Genomic DNA, 12568 nt, shown 5'->3' with positions numbered 1-12568 from the left:
ATGTATTGCAGTTTTCAATTTTGTATGGATTTCAGTGTTCCTTAGCTTGAGTCATAGCACGCTCTGACTCCAAGTCACATCTTACCTCTGTATCTCTCACAAGGACACATCACTGTGTTAAAGGCCCAGCCAGATAATCCAGGATAAACCTGAATCTCAAGATCCTCATATAAGCACATTTGCAAAGACTCCTTTTCAAAAGAAGATAATATCCACATGTTCCAGAAACTAAAACCTGGGCGTGTCTAGTAGGGGTTAGTGTCTTTATCATTCAACATATGCTGGGATCTATCACATAGTTAGAAGTATTCACCTACTTAGGTATTAGCTTCCTTACAAGTGAAATTGCTACAGCACAGCCAGCCATCACCCAGTCCTGCATCAGCATTGTCAGGAGTAGCTACGATAGACAAAGCAAAACAGAACAAGAAACAGGTGATCTGCTGCCAGAAAATAAATGAAGTCATGATACCTGCAGGTTGTCCTGTGTTTTCATGCCTTGTTTCAGGGCCCCACCTATGGATCTCATGGTGGATTAATTCCCTGAAACTATGTCACATAATACAATGTAATTAATAAAAAAAAAGATGATAATCCCATTCTGAGCTAATGGGGTTGAGAAATCAACACAAGAATTTGAGATAAAACACAATTCTATTCATAACCATCAACTGTCTTAAAGGACTCAGCTACTAAAGATGTTTGATTTTGCACATTGTGTGATCTTCATCACCACTGTTTCATTCATCGCTAGAGTGGGAAAGCACAATAGACAAATCAAACAAATGTGTGTGATTCACTTACAATGAAACAAAGTAAAGTTACAATGGAAGTTAAAGAAATGACAGTAATTGAGCGTTTTTCGAGCTCCAGTACCTCATTTCTTAGTTGGAAAGTCTGATTCTTGGTGAAGCAAGTTTCCAGGATCAGGAGCCTCATACAGAACACCTGCCTACCCCCAAGTTGCTTTTGTTTTCTTTTGTTCTGCTATTCCATAAACACAAAAAATCCCTTAAAATTGACGCTTAGAAGTGCAACATAAAGTCTGCCATCTTAATTGTTTTTAAATGTACTGTCTAGCAGTGGTAACTATGCTCAATAGATAACCACAATTTTCTCATCTGGAAGCATCTTCCAATTTCTCCCTTTTGCAATGAGCAAGCTCTTTGTTCTGAGATGTTCAGCACTTTAGAGACCTTCTGTATGAACAGTCTGTTAGTGATACCCTTATAGAAGGTTCTGTTGCCACTGGTTTATTTTATTTTGCTAAATGACCTCAAGGTTCAGCACGTTGTAACAACTGATGGAGTTATTCCCTTTTTTTGAAGGATGGGAATAGTTCTATTGTTTATACATACGATATATATTGCTTCTCCATTTATCCATCTACAGATATTGATGTTGTCCCATATATTGGTTACTTTGAGTAATGATGTCATGAATATGAGTATGCAAATATCTCTTCAATATCTTATATTCAAGTCTTCTTTATCAGCAAGAGAAAGATACTTTAATACTTCTGTCCTGGGAATTGGGTCTTTCCATTGTGCTTTTATCTTCTTTGATAGCTTTCTTTCTTCAAGGAGATATTGTAGCATTGAGAATGTGTGATACATACAACTCAAGCAGGAAACAAGTAAAAAGAAACATTCCCCTGGAAACCTGTTTCTCCTTTTCATTTGTCTCAAATGCTCACTACCTGAACAGCTTCAAATGTGGAGCAAATGTGCTTCCCTATTGGATAAATACAAATTCAGGGAAACAAACAGACTGTAAAAGGACTAGATTTCTAGAATATCTTTAAGTGAGCTCAAAATTTTGCATAAAAGACCAATTTAACTTCCCAATGCTTTTTGGAGATCTTTTAAATAATTAAGCTAAAAGGAAGGATAAACATATTAGAAAAGAAAATTGGATCTTCTAGATATTAGATAAGAAGCTGAGACAAACAGAATTCCCAAACAACAGCACACCATGTAAGATACATGAGAAGCAAATTAATAATAGCAGAAGATATGGTAACCCAAATGTCTAGTTAGACTCTGGATTTCATAGTGTTTAGGGAAGCAAGCGGGCGGGAGTTGATTATTTGTTGAAAAAGAAAATGAAAGCTAATTGATGCTTATTTTATGAAGACTCCTACAAGGTAAGCACGCCAACAAAAACCAATGTAGTCATAGCTCTTGTAAACAAAAAAATCCAAGTGCTCAACAGGCAATAGGTCAGGTGCAAAGGGGTTCAGGTCTCACAGACTGTCATCATTTGTCAGTCTCTTACCATATGTTAGCAAAGATGTTCTTCATGTGGCAAACACTGTGGCCTCTAATAACCCAATGTACACCAGCATCTCCATCAGAAGGACATGTCCTGATGTCAGCCCTCACAGAGAAGTTTTGGTGACAGCGCCCAATTCAAGCGACTTGGCCCAGAGATACAATCTCCAAATTACCATTATACAACTTTCAGTGCACAAAATGGAAGTTTTTCATCAGAAAATGAGTAACTTAATATTAAGTCTGGGTTTAGAACTTAAAACACTAGAAAACTTTTGATGGTTTCCATTGAGCTATTAAGCCTTTTATCCACTGGGTCACTCCTCAAATGCCTACAGCAGCCAGGACTGGGCCAGACCAAAGCTAAGAGCCAGAAACTCCGCCCCCCCCAATAGTCTCCCACATGTGTGGCAGAGATCTGAAGAACTTGGGCCATCATGTGCTAACTCCCAGGATTCTGGCAGGAAGTTGAATTTGAAGCTCAAGTAAGCTGGACTTGAACCAGGTACTTCATAATGGGATGTGGGTATCTCAAGCATTGGCCTAACCAACTATGCCACAATCTATCACCCCGTCCATCCTTCTAGTACACTATATCATTTATATAGCATACGTATTGTTCATCGCATCCTCCCCTAACATATCTAAGGTCCATGAGAGCAGTTTGCTTTGTTCACTGACATATCCCAAGGGTCTAGAACTGTTCTGACAGATACTCAAACACATTTCAAAGTAGAAATGTAGTTTAGGGTGGGAATTTGTACTTCCAAGTGTTACTTTTTCTGACAGCACATATTTCTTTGTCCTGTGTCCTCACATCTATCTCTATTCCCCAATGTCTACTTTGTATTTTAGAGCCCGCTGCCATGAAAATTAGGGCTGAATATAATCGCATCAGATTGCACCAAGAAAAGGCCAAATCTTCCTGCAAATCCTTTTTCTTAAGAGCTGTCCCTTAAGATTTCCCCCAACTGATAATATTAAGAATGCTACTTGGGAAGAAAACAGGTCATTAGTCAAGGACTGAAATAGCTTTGTTTTGGTTTTTAAACTAGAATGTTTCATTATGAAGGAAATGATTAGGCAAAAGTATAAAAACATTTTATCTTAAATTTTAAATTTTGAAAAAAAAAAACTTATTCTGTTGAAAATTTTACCAAACTTGCCCAGCTCTAGGAAACTGCCTAGGTTGCCTTATACCTAGACAAGTGATCCACAGCCGGAGAAAAGCAGCCAAGGCTGCCGGGCATTCTGGGCCTGGTTCATACAAAATTTGTGTGTGCCAGCATAGTTGTCTATTCTATTCTATTTTTGTTTTTAAATATGTGGGAAAGACAGGGAATGCTGGGCCAGGACATGCCACTCCAGCAGGCAGTGAGTGCTGCAGAGGTGCCAGTGAAGGGCATCTGGGGATATATTGGAGTAGAAGTGGCTACTCACATTTGACAGGGGAGGAATGGCTTCTAAGGTCCTCCATTGACCTGGCCACGGCACTTGCAGGCAGGCAAGGGAACTTTTTCAGAAGGGGAAACCAGAGCACATGTCTGGGTCAGGCCGAGACCCACACACATGGGAGACAAAAGATTTAGATTTTTAAAAATTTGTAATTACTTTAGGGCAGTAGTTAGAATAAAACCCATTCATAAAAACATGCTGCTACTTATATGTGCCATTGGGAAAAGGAAAGTAGAGAGTAGAATTCTATGATCTCTAAAAACCTGAGAAGAATCACATTAGGCTGTCCGTAACCAGATAGAAAAAAATCTGTGTGCTTTTCTTCATAATCACGAGAGTGGCTCCTGAAAGCATGGGGTCTTTTGAAAGAGTAGCAAAGTATTTTTTAAACACCAGCACAGGATATCCTGAATTTTTAAAAAATATTTGTTATTCTTTGGAATATGGGATTTATTTCATGCCTTGGTAATCCCAATGATTTGTTTACAGAGATCTGAACAACAGGCAAACATCACTTTTTGTCTAAAATACAACACCATAAATTACCACTGTTTACAAAGAAACTAAAAGTGTCTTCTAATGAAATAAGTGCAAATGATTCTTACATGCCATTTAACGTATATGCAAATACATGAAATAAAATGTAAGTGAAATAAATTGGTTGACATATTCTTAAAATTTCTCATTTGGAATTCAAACTTCATAATGAAGTTTCAAATTGTGCTAGTGACATAACACGTTTGAATAGCTCTTCATTAATGTTTATTGGCTGAAACGTTCTGAACAATTAGAATTCAACTCTTTGTCAAAGAGTCTGTAACTGGTTGATGGTACCTTTCAAGGAAGGAGGTTGTTTTCCAACCATGTATGAATTGCAACCAAATTTACTGATAAGCAAGTAATGAATATTCTGTCCTTTGGCTCATGCAACTGTTAGGCAATATAAACTCAAAGATGCATGCTGATCACAAAGACATCATAATATTTTAAAAAGTATCTTTGAATTAGCACAGTACAATAATATCACTTGTGCTACACTAGCCACTTAAATGGTAAAATGTGAATAAACTTTTAGCAACAATGTCAGCTCTCTTTCCACTGTTTCTATGTAAAATCAGCTTTCTGGGATATAGACACTAAATTTAAAATGATAATAAATGAAATGCAAATTATTATCTGGTAATTTTAAGAATATCAACCTAGAGGTTGGCACTGTGGTACAGGAGGTTAAGCCACACCCTGAGGCACTAGCATCCCATAGTCGTTATTACGAGGGAAAGTGCACACTTGGCCCACACAACACTCTACTTCCTATCCAGCTTCTTGTTAATGTGCCTGGGAAAGCAGCAGGGTATAACCCAACTACACTCACGTGGGAGACCTGAAAAGAGGTTCCAGGCTCCTGGCTGTGGAACAACTCAACTCTGGCCATGGTAGCCAGTTGGGCAAGGAACCAACAGATCAACGATATCTTTCTCTGTGGCTCCTCCTCTCTTTGTAAATCTGCCTTTCAAGTAAAAAGTAAACCCTTTTTAAAAACTAGCTTAAGGATAATGCATTTTTTCTATTTAAAGCAGCCCAACCAGACAACATTCCCTCTCACATTCTTCAGGCAGAAATTTGGGACCGGGATTTGGAATCTACCAGCTCAGATGTCCAGGTCTCAGCAGAAGCAACTGCGTTCATTTCATGGAACTCTGATGCTGCTGAAAAACATGTAAAAATGAAGCACAAGACAGTTGTTTGTGAATTTTTAGCAAATAATGTCAGTCTTCATCCATTTTGCTTCAACCAACCAAATCACGTAGAACACAGCAACTAGCAACGATGCCTACCTAGTACCTTAGTTACTGCAAATAAATTTTAGAAGTAGATGGGAATAAATTATAATAAATTTAAGGATATCAGATCCCTTAATATCCTACAGAAGTTAAAGCTTGTATTTTCACATACCTAAAATCCAGCCTGCTTTGCTGTTAGTGTTCAGTTTTAGGGGACAAATGTTAAGTACTTCTTGACCACAACCAAGAATTGGCAAAATGGCAATTGAAGTTCACTACCAGGCACATGTTACTCAAATGAAATTTTGAAACCAGTAGTGTTGTTACACTTGTTGCAGTCTGAAAAACCTTTTCTAGTCATAATTTGTGGTAGTCCATTTTCCCTGAAGGAGGAGAAATATTTCAAGTAAAATAAAACTCACATGTCTTCCTACTTAGTCTGGCACAAAACGTGCTGGGATTTGAATGGCCAACAATAATCTCTCAACCATCCTATACATTATTAATAGACTCATGTATCAAGGAGAATAGCAGTGGTGGTTGTGTTTGGAGGAATAATTTGCCAGGACTTCAAATTGCTATCAGTATGTTATATTCTGTTGCCTCATAACCTCTCAGTAAATAAAAATGCTTTTGTTACTTTATATTGTTTCTCTTGTTTATTTGGAGTGCAGATGAACCATAGAAAAATGGCTTCAACCAAACAACTAATGAATGCTAAAATTAACATAAAAAAATGAAACTCAGGCAGTAGTAATTATCAAGCCTAATAAGCCCTCAGGTGCTTTCACCTGCTGGATATTTAATAGTAGTAGACCACAATATCCAATTATAAAAGCACTGTTGGATGGTTTCCTCTTTCTTTCGACTAGGAATTTTTAAAACTCCCTTAAACCTAAGATGATTACAGAACTTTAAAACTCCAAATGAGCTTTAAAATATTACTGTCTGCTTCTTTCCGTTTTAGATACAAAACCCGGGGCCCAGTGTGGTGGCTCAGCAGCTAAAGTCCTCGCCTTGCACGTGCCAGGAAACCATATGGGAGCTGGTTCTAATCCTGGTGGCTCCATTTCCCATCCAGCTTTCTGCTTGTGGCCTAGGAAAGCAGTTGAGGACGGCCCAAAGCTTTGGGACCCTGCTCCCGCCTGGAAGACCTGGAAGAGACTCCAGTTCCTGGCTTCAGTTTGGCGGCTCCAGCTGTTGTGGCCAGTTGAGGAATGAATCATAGGATGGAAGATCTTCCTCTCTGTCTCTCCTCCTCTCTGTATGTATATCTGACATTGCAATAAAAATAAATCTTAAAAAAAAGAAAGAAAACTGAAGCTCCAGGAGACTGAATATTGTTCAAGATGTTATAGTTGCAGAAGCAAGTGAAATACTGGCTTCCAGGCTCCCAAACCAGTGCTGCATATAATATGACAAAATGTGTTGCCACAGATTTCAATTTCTGAACAGCTATGGCTTGATTCACCTAGAAAGAAGCTTCTAGGAAGGAAAATTCAGAGGCCAGTGAATAATCTTTACTGTAAGCACTGGGAAATAATGTGTCTGAGTCAAAGAACAAAGAATAGAGATCAGTTCAGCATGTGTCAATACTTCCCAAGCTCATTACTGACGTTAATTAGCGATGCTGCGCAATAGCCCGTTGAGTCAAACAATATTAGCTATGCAGCACGAAGGAAACACTCACCTACAGGTGTAACATGCATATTGTCTGGTGACTCTGGCTCCTGAAATTCACAGAAATACCTCAAATCCATTAACTTCTAAGACAATCATGTAACCCTTAAGAGCACAATGCCTAAACCTGGTTTTCAGTCTATCCGAACACCATATTCTTTGTCCACAACTAACTTTAGGCTTGCAACTACATCAGCACAAACCTCACTGCCTGAAAAACCAATGCCTATCTATGCCCCACTGAACCCAATACTGTGTAGAAACTGGGTACACCGTGTGGGGTCATCTCAGAGGGAATGAGATCAGCCAAGCCTTCTGTCTGGAGTTTCTCATGGAGCCCTGCCCATCATTGTGAAATTTCTCTTGGCACTAGTTTATGGGTAAAAAAGATAATAAGATGAAAAAAATGCGTTTATGAGTTATTATCTCTAATCTTGACCATAAAACACCCAACTAAGATTTCCCACCCACATACTACAGGCTTTACCCTGAGCAATGTGCCTTCCAAGTGTCTTGCAGTCTAATGGCCTACTTCCTACAAACTGTTTACTTAGGATGATGTAAAACAACAACAACAAACGCATCTGGTTGCACTGACCTTAGGATTTCATAAATGTTGAGTGTTTTCTGTGTTTTGTGGGACTTAAGTAGATTGCTTTTGTCTCCACAACCATCTGAGACAGATACTATAGGCAGTATTTTATAAATAAGTAATCTGAGTTAACAAAGTCTGAAATAACTTGTGTTCATTATGGATCTGGGAATTAAACCTAAACCTGGCTGAGCCCAAGGTCCAATCACTGATCCATGCTGTTGGGACACAAGCACAGAAACAACAGATAGAATAGAGCCACACCACATACCCTTCTCCTGCTTCTTTCACCAAAGCAGACTAAGTCTCTAACAACCAGCTGAGATGAACAATGATGGAAGTGAGGCTGAGTCTCACTGTCCTAAACAACACAAAGGAATATAAATAAGTCTAGAAATGTTTAAGCTAAAAAATGCAAATGAGGGATTCTGTACTATACTACCATGAAAAATAAATGAGACGGGGAACGAGCTGTTGCCAGGACATTCATAAATCTGACAAGGTTTATAAATGTGACACTGGAGTTCTGTCTATTGGCTCCATATTTCTAACATTGAAAACCTTTCCAATCCTGTTCTAACCTTTGAATCACTAAACTACTTCAGTGAAAATTAAAGTCTACATACCGGCTTCAGAAATCAGGGATTCAATTGTACATTGCAGGATTGCTGTGGGGATTTCATATAAAGCACTTGACAATGTGCCTGGCACATAATCTGTATCCAGTGAATATCACTATTATTATAAGATCTTACATGTCCAGGCTTAACATGTAAGAGAGAGATGTGAAAGAACTGTGATGGGTAATCCTATCAGCAAGCATCATCTGTTTGTTAAAGTGAAACAAATCAGTTAGGAATTCATGCAGAACAACCACAAGAGAGGATTCAGTGCTGTGGACCAGAGCTTACCAATCACTCACAGGCACACCAGTCCCCTGAGGGTCTTATTAAAATGGATTTATTGAATCACTGGACCTGAGATGTACCCTGAGAATCCACATTTTTAGCAGTCTCCTATATGATGCACCATGTTCTTGATTTATGAACATTTTGCATAGTGAGGCTGTTCAGAGGTGAAAGGGGTACCCAGTAGGGAATGAGGGAAGCTTTGTGTATGAAAAACCGAGCTAAAACATGAAGGATAAATGGGACAGGAATACCTCTGAGGGCGATAGTGACCTCCGAAGTATGGAGAATGTCATAGTAGAAAGTGGGAAGGTAGGAGAGGCAACATTGAGTTGACAAATCCTCTACTCTGAGCTCTTTCCTTGGATGCACAGTAGCAAGGCCTTCCATCTCAGACAAAATCTCTCATCCCTCACTGGCCACCAGAAACACTGGGGCAGCTCAGAAGGTATGGAGTCTGAGGTCTTTGTCCTAAGATCGTGATTTAAACCACCTTGAGTTAAAACTTCAGGAATTTGGATTCCAGCTATCATGGAAGCTGGAAGTAGCCATGCATCTTGAACATCGACTATGCCGTTACCTGGTAACAATCAATATTGCAGAATCTGTTATCTCCAAAATGAAGGAAAAACTGAGGAAAAGCATATCTTGGTCCATTCTCACAGCATTAAAAAAAACTATGGAAGCTTAGAAATATTTTTTTAATTGCAAATGTTCTCATTTATCTTACACATTTTTCTGAGAGATACTGTTATAGTTCCCAATCAAGTTCTATATTGTAAAAATCATTGCTTTACAATATTCATGTATACTCCAAGTTTTACAATGACGAGATCAGCATTATTAACTTTTTGCCAAAAGGGGATAATAAAACAAAAAAACATCGCTATGGCTTACAAGGACTTTGTCAACATCATATCTCCTCACACACTACCATGCCCCAGAACAAAACACTAGACCTCCTCCAGCCCTCACAAATTCTTCTAGTGTCGTTCTGCTGACTGATGGCATGACCACTCAATTAAATGTCTGCTCAAGCCAAAGCCCAGGAAGTCATTCCTAATTCCTTTTTTCTATTTCTCTCCCATCCAGTGTTGAGCTGAAGGGCACATTCCTGCGGTTCTGACTTACAGCAATTATCTCTGGTCCAGCCATACCTCACCGCCTCTCTCTCTGCTGTCACCCTTGTCCACATTGGCTCTCCCTTCTGCTCTTGCACCTTCTGTCAGGTCTGCTAGTTATTTAACTTCTGCTCAAAACCTTTTATTGCTTCTTGTCACTTTGTAATAAAGCCAAGTTCTGCTCATGCCATATGCAGCTCTAAATGATCTAGCTTTGGTTCCTCTTCAACCCAATGCTGTTTTGTCATGGCTTTCAGTCACTACACCTCTGCAAGTGCTGGGTACTTTACTATTTAATCAATTGTTTAAAAAAGTCTCAAAGATTAATTCCATACCATCCAATGACAATCTTTTTCCCCCCTTTAAGTGGTAAATTTACCTTTTTTCCTTCACTAGTCTCTTTCCACAATTTTTCACAAATATTGACTGCTGTCTCAAAGTTACTGGAAAAACCCAGGGATCAGATCAAGAGATCATGCCGATTTGCCTGCCTCTGGGTTTTCACATTTTCTGTGAGTTTTAATGTTCCCTTCCTTCAAAACCAGTTCCCCAATAATGCATCCCTGATTAACAGAGGATAAAACAACAAAAAAGGACATTAAGTATGTCTACCTTTAAATTGAGTTTCCCCCACTCAGTGGGAAGGTTTAACATTTTTATTGCATTGTGCTAAATGATTGCCCAAAAAACTTTGTAAGCCTTTGGTGTTAATCACCAAATGGTCCCGTGTTTGTCTGAAGCCCTCCTGTAATAACACGATTTTCCTTAACTCATGAAAGACATCGAACACACATTTCCTAATGCATTTTCTTAAATAAAATAATGCTACCTACAGTCTTTTTTACTTTCTAATGTGGTCAAAGGGAGAGAGAGTGAGAAAGAGGAAAAGAGAAAGCAAGAAGAAGGAGAAGAAAAGTATAGGGAGAGAGAAGAGAAGGGAAAGAAGGGAGAACTAATGAAAGAACAGAAATGCAAAAGAAGGAAAGAAGATGAAAAATTCCAAATTGTATTAATTATTTGAGAAACAGTAATGCTTGGGGAGAAGAAAAGACCCTGAGTTAAATATTTTAGCAGAAAAATACAGATGAATAAATTATTGCTTAATCATTTTTCTTCTTGATTTTAAACAGGGATAATTAATGCTATTACTTCTTTGAGTTTCTTATAGAATGTAATTCATTGCATTGAACACTGTAATTTTGCAAAACATAGCAGTGTAGGAGCCACTGGATGGAAAATTCTAGATTTTCCATGTGACTTTAAGCATCCCAAATAGTTCTTTAATGAAGAAGCACACGTAGCCCCTAAACAAACTTTTCCTCAAAAACATTATGGTGTAAATTTGGAAACAAACACTAGCACATTTTCTCATCTGTACAAAACTTTATATATAAAGCTCTCAGACCATTTATCTGCCCCTACTGGAAAGGAGAACAGCACACTTGTAAAGAATTCTTCTAATACAAATAATGACAGTCAACCCTAATGGTTTACTATATGCCCAACATTATACCACTTGCTTTGTGTATTTCTGCTTATTTGACTTCATTGCAACCAAATGAGACTGGCACCGTTTTAATCTCATTCTATGGATAAAGAGCAAGAGGCTAGTAGGGACATGAGCAACTTGAACAAAATCAAATGGTTAGCTGTGAAACCACATCAGGTTCCCAGGCTGCCTGACTCCGAAGCCCATAAAATTAACTAACTTGTTAAAGGAAATATTTAATCAAGACTCATAAATTTTCTATTTCAAATACCTCTGTGCATAGCGCTTATTGGTTTACATTTCCTTCTAGCAGGAAGTACAAATAAAACCCATCCAAATGAGGTTTCCTTTGTATAGCACTCACCATTTACAAAGTAAAAGCTTTTATTTGCATGAATGTCGCATAAATCCATATCAACTATTAATCAAAGTAAAATCCTAAGGTCATTATGTTTGAAGTTCACCTTTCCATTAGTTAGAAACTAACATATCCTCTAAGACAAATTTAGAATTCCTAGAACTGCCTGACCTTTAATATGCATGTCGTAAGACAAGTATACTTTGGTATCATTATCACATTATCGTTGATATATTTCTGTTATTCATCCCTCTATGTTCATTAATCAGGGAAACATCCTGTAAACAGCTAAATTTATACAGGAATATAAATAGGATGGAGTTCATTGGTTATCCACAAAATATCAAGAGATCCATGGGGAAAAATTATGTGACAAAAATTGTGACTTGGGTAGCAGCCTTTCTCAGTTGATGTCATGTGATCTCAAATAAATGTTCTGGTTTTTTTGACCATGAAATTAAGAGGTTGAAAGAAAAATAAAAAGTTCAAAGAACTGCAGAAGCTTCAAAATATAAAGAACCAGAATTCAAGGACCAGAATTTTAGAGATGAAATAAGCAAAGTAAAGATTTCCCCAAACTTACAGGTTGATTGCTAGCTTTGTTTTATTTTTTTTAAGGTTTGCTGTATGCTAAATCCTTCATAAGGATTATACCTTAATTTGGTCTCTCTGAAAATAGACTCCAAGGCAAAGATTGAAGGTTTCAAGAGTGATTCACAATATAGAAAGAAAGCCAGAAAGAGGATCGAGATGAAAGTTCTTTTGACCAATTAATTTCCTAAAATGACAGGACCAAATTACGACCCATACATACTAACCCAGAATGCAAATGGCTTAAGATCAATCAAACGTCATAGATTAGTAGACTGGATTAAAAACCAAAACCTATCTGTTGTCTAGAAGAGACACAT

This window comes from Ochotona princeps, chromosome 5, assembly GCF_030435755.1.
Source record: "Ochotona princeps isolate mOchPri1 chromosome 5, mOchPri1.hap1, whole genome shotgun sequence".
Lineage (NCBI taxonomy): Eukaryota > Metazoa > Chordata > Mammalia > Lagomorpha > Ochotonidae > Ochotona > Ochotona princeps.
The sequence above is the reverse complement of the archived record's forward strand: the minus strand, read 5'-3'. Positions refer to the sequence as shown.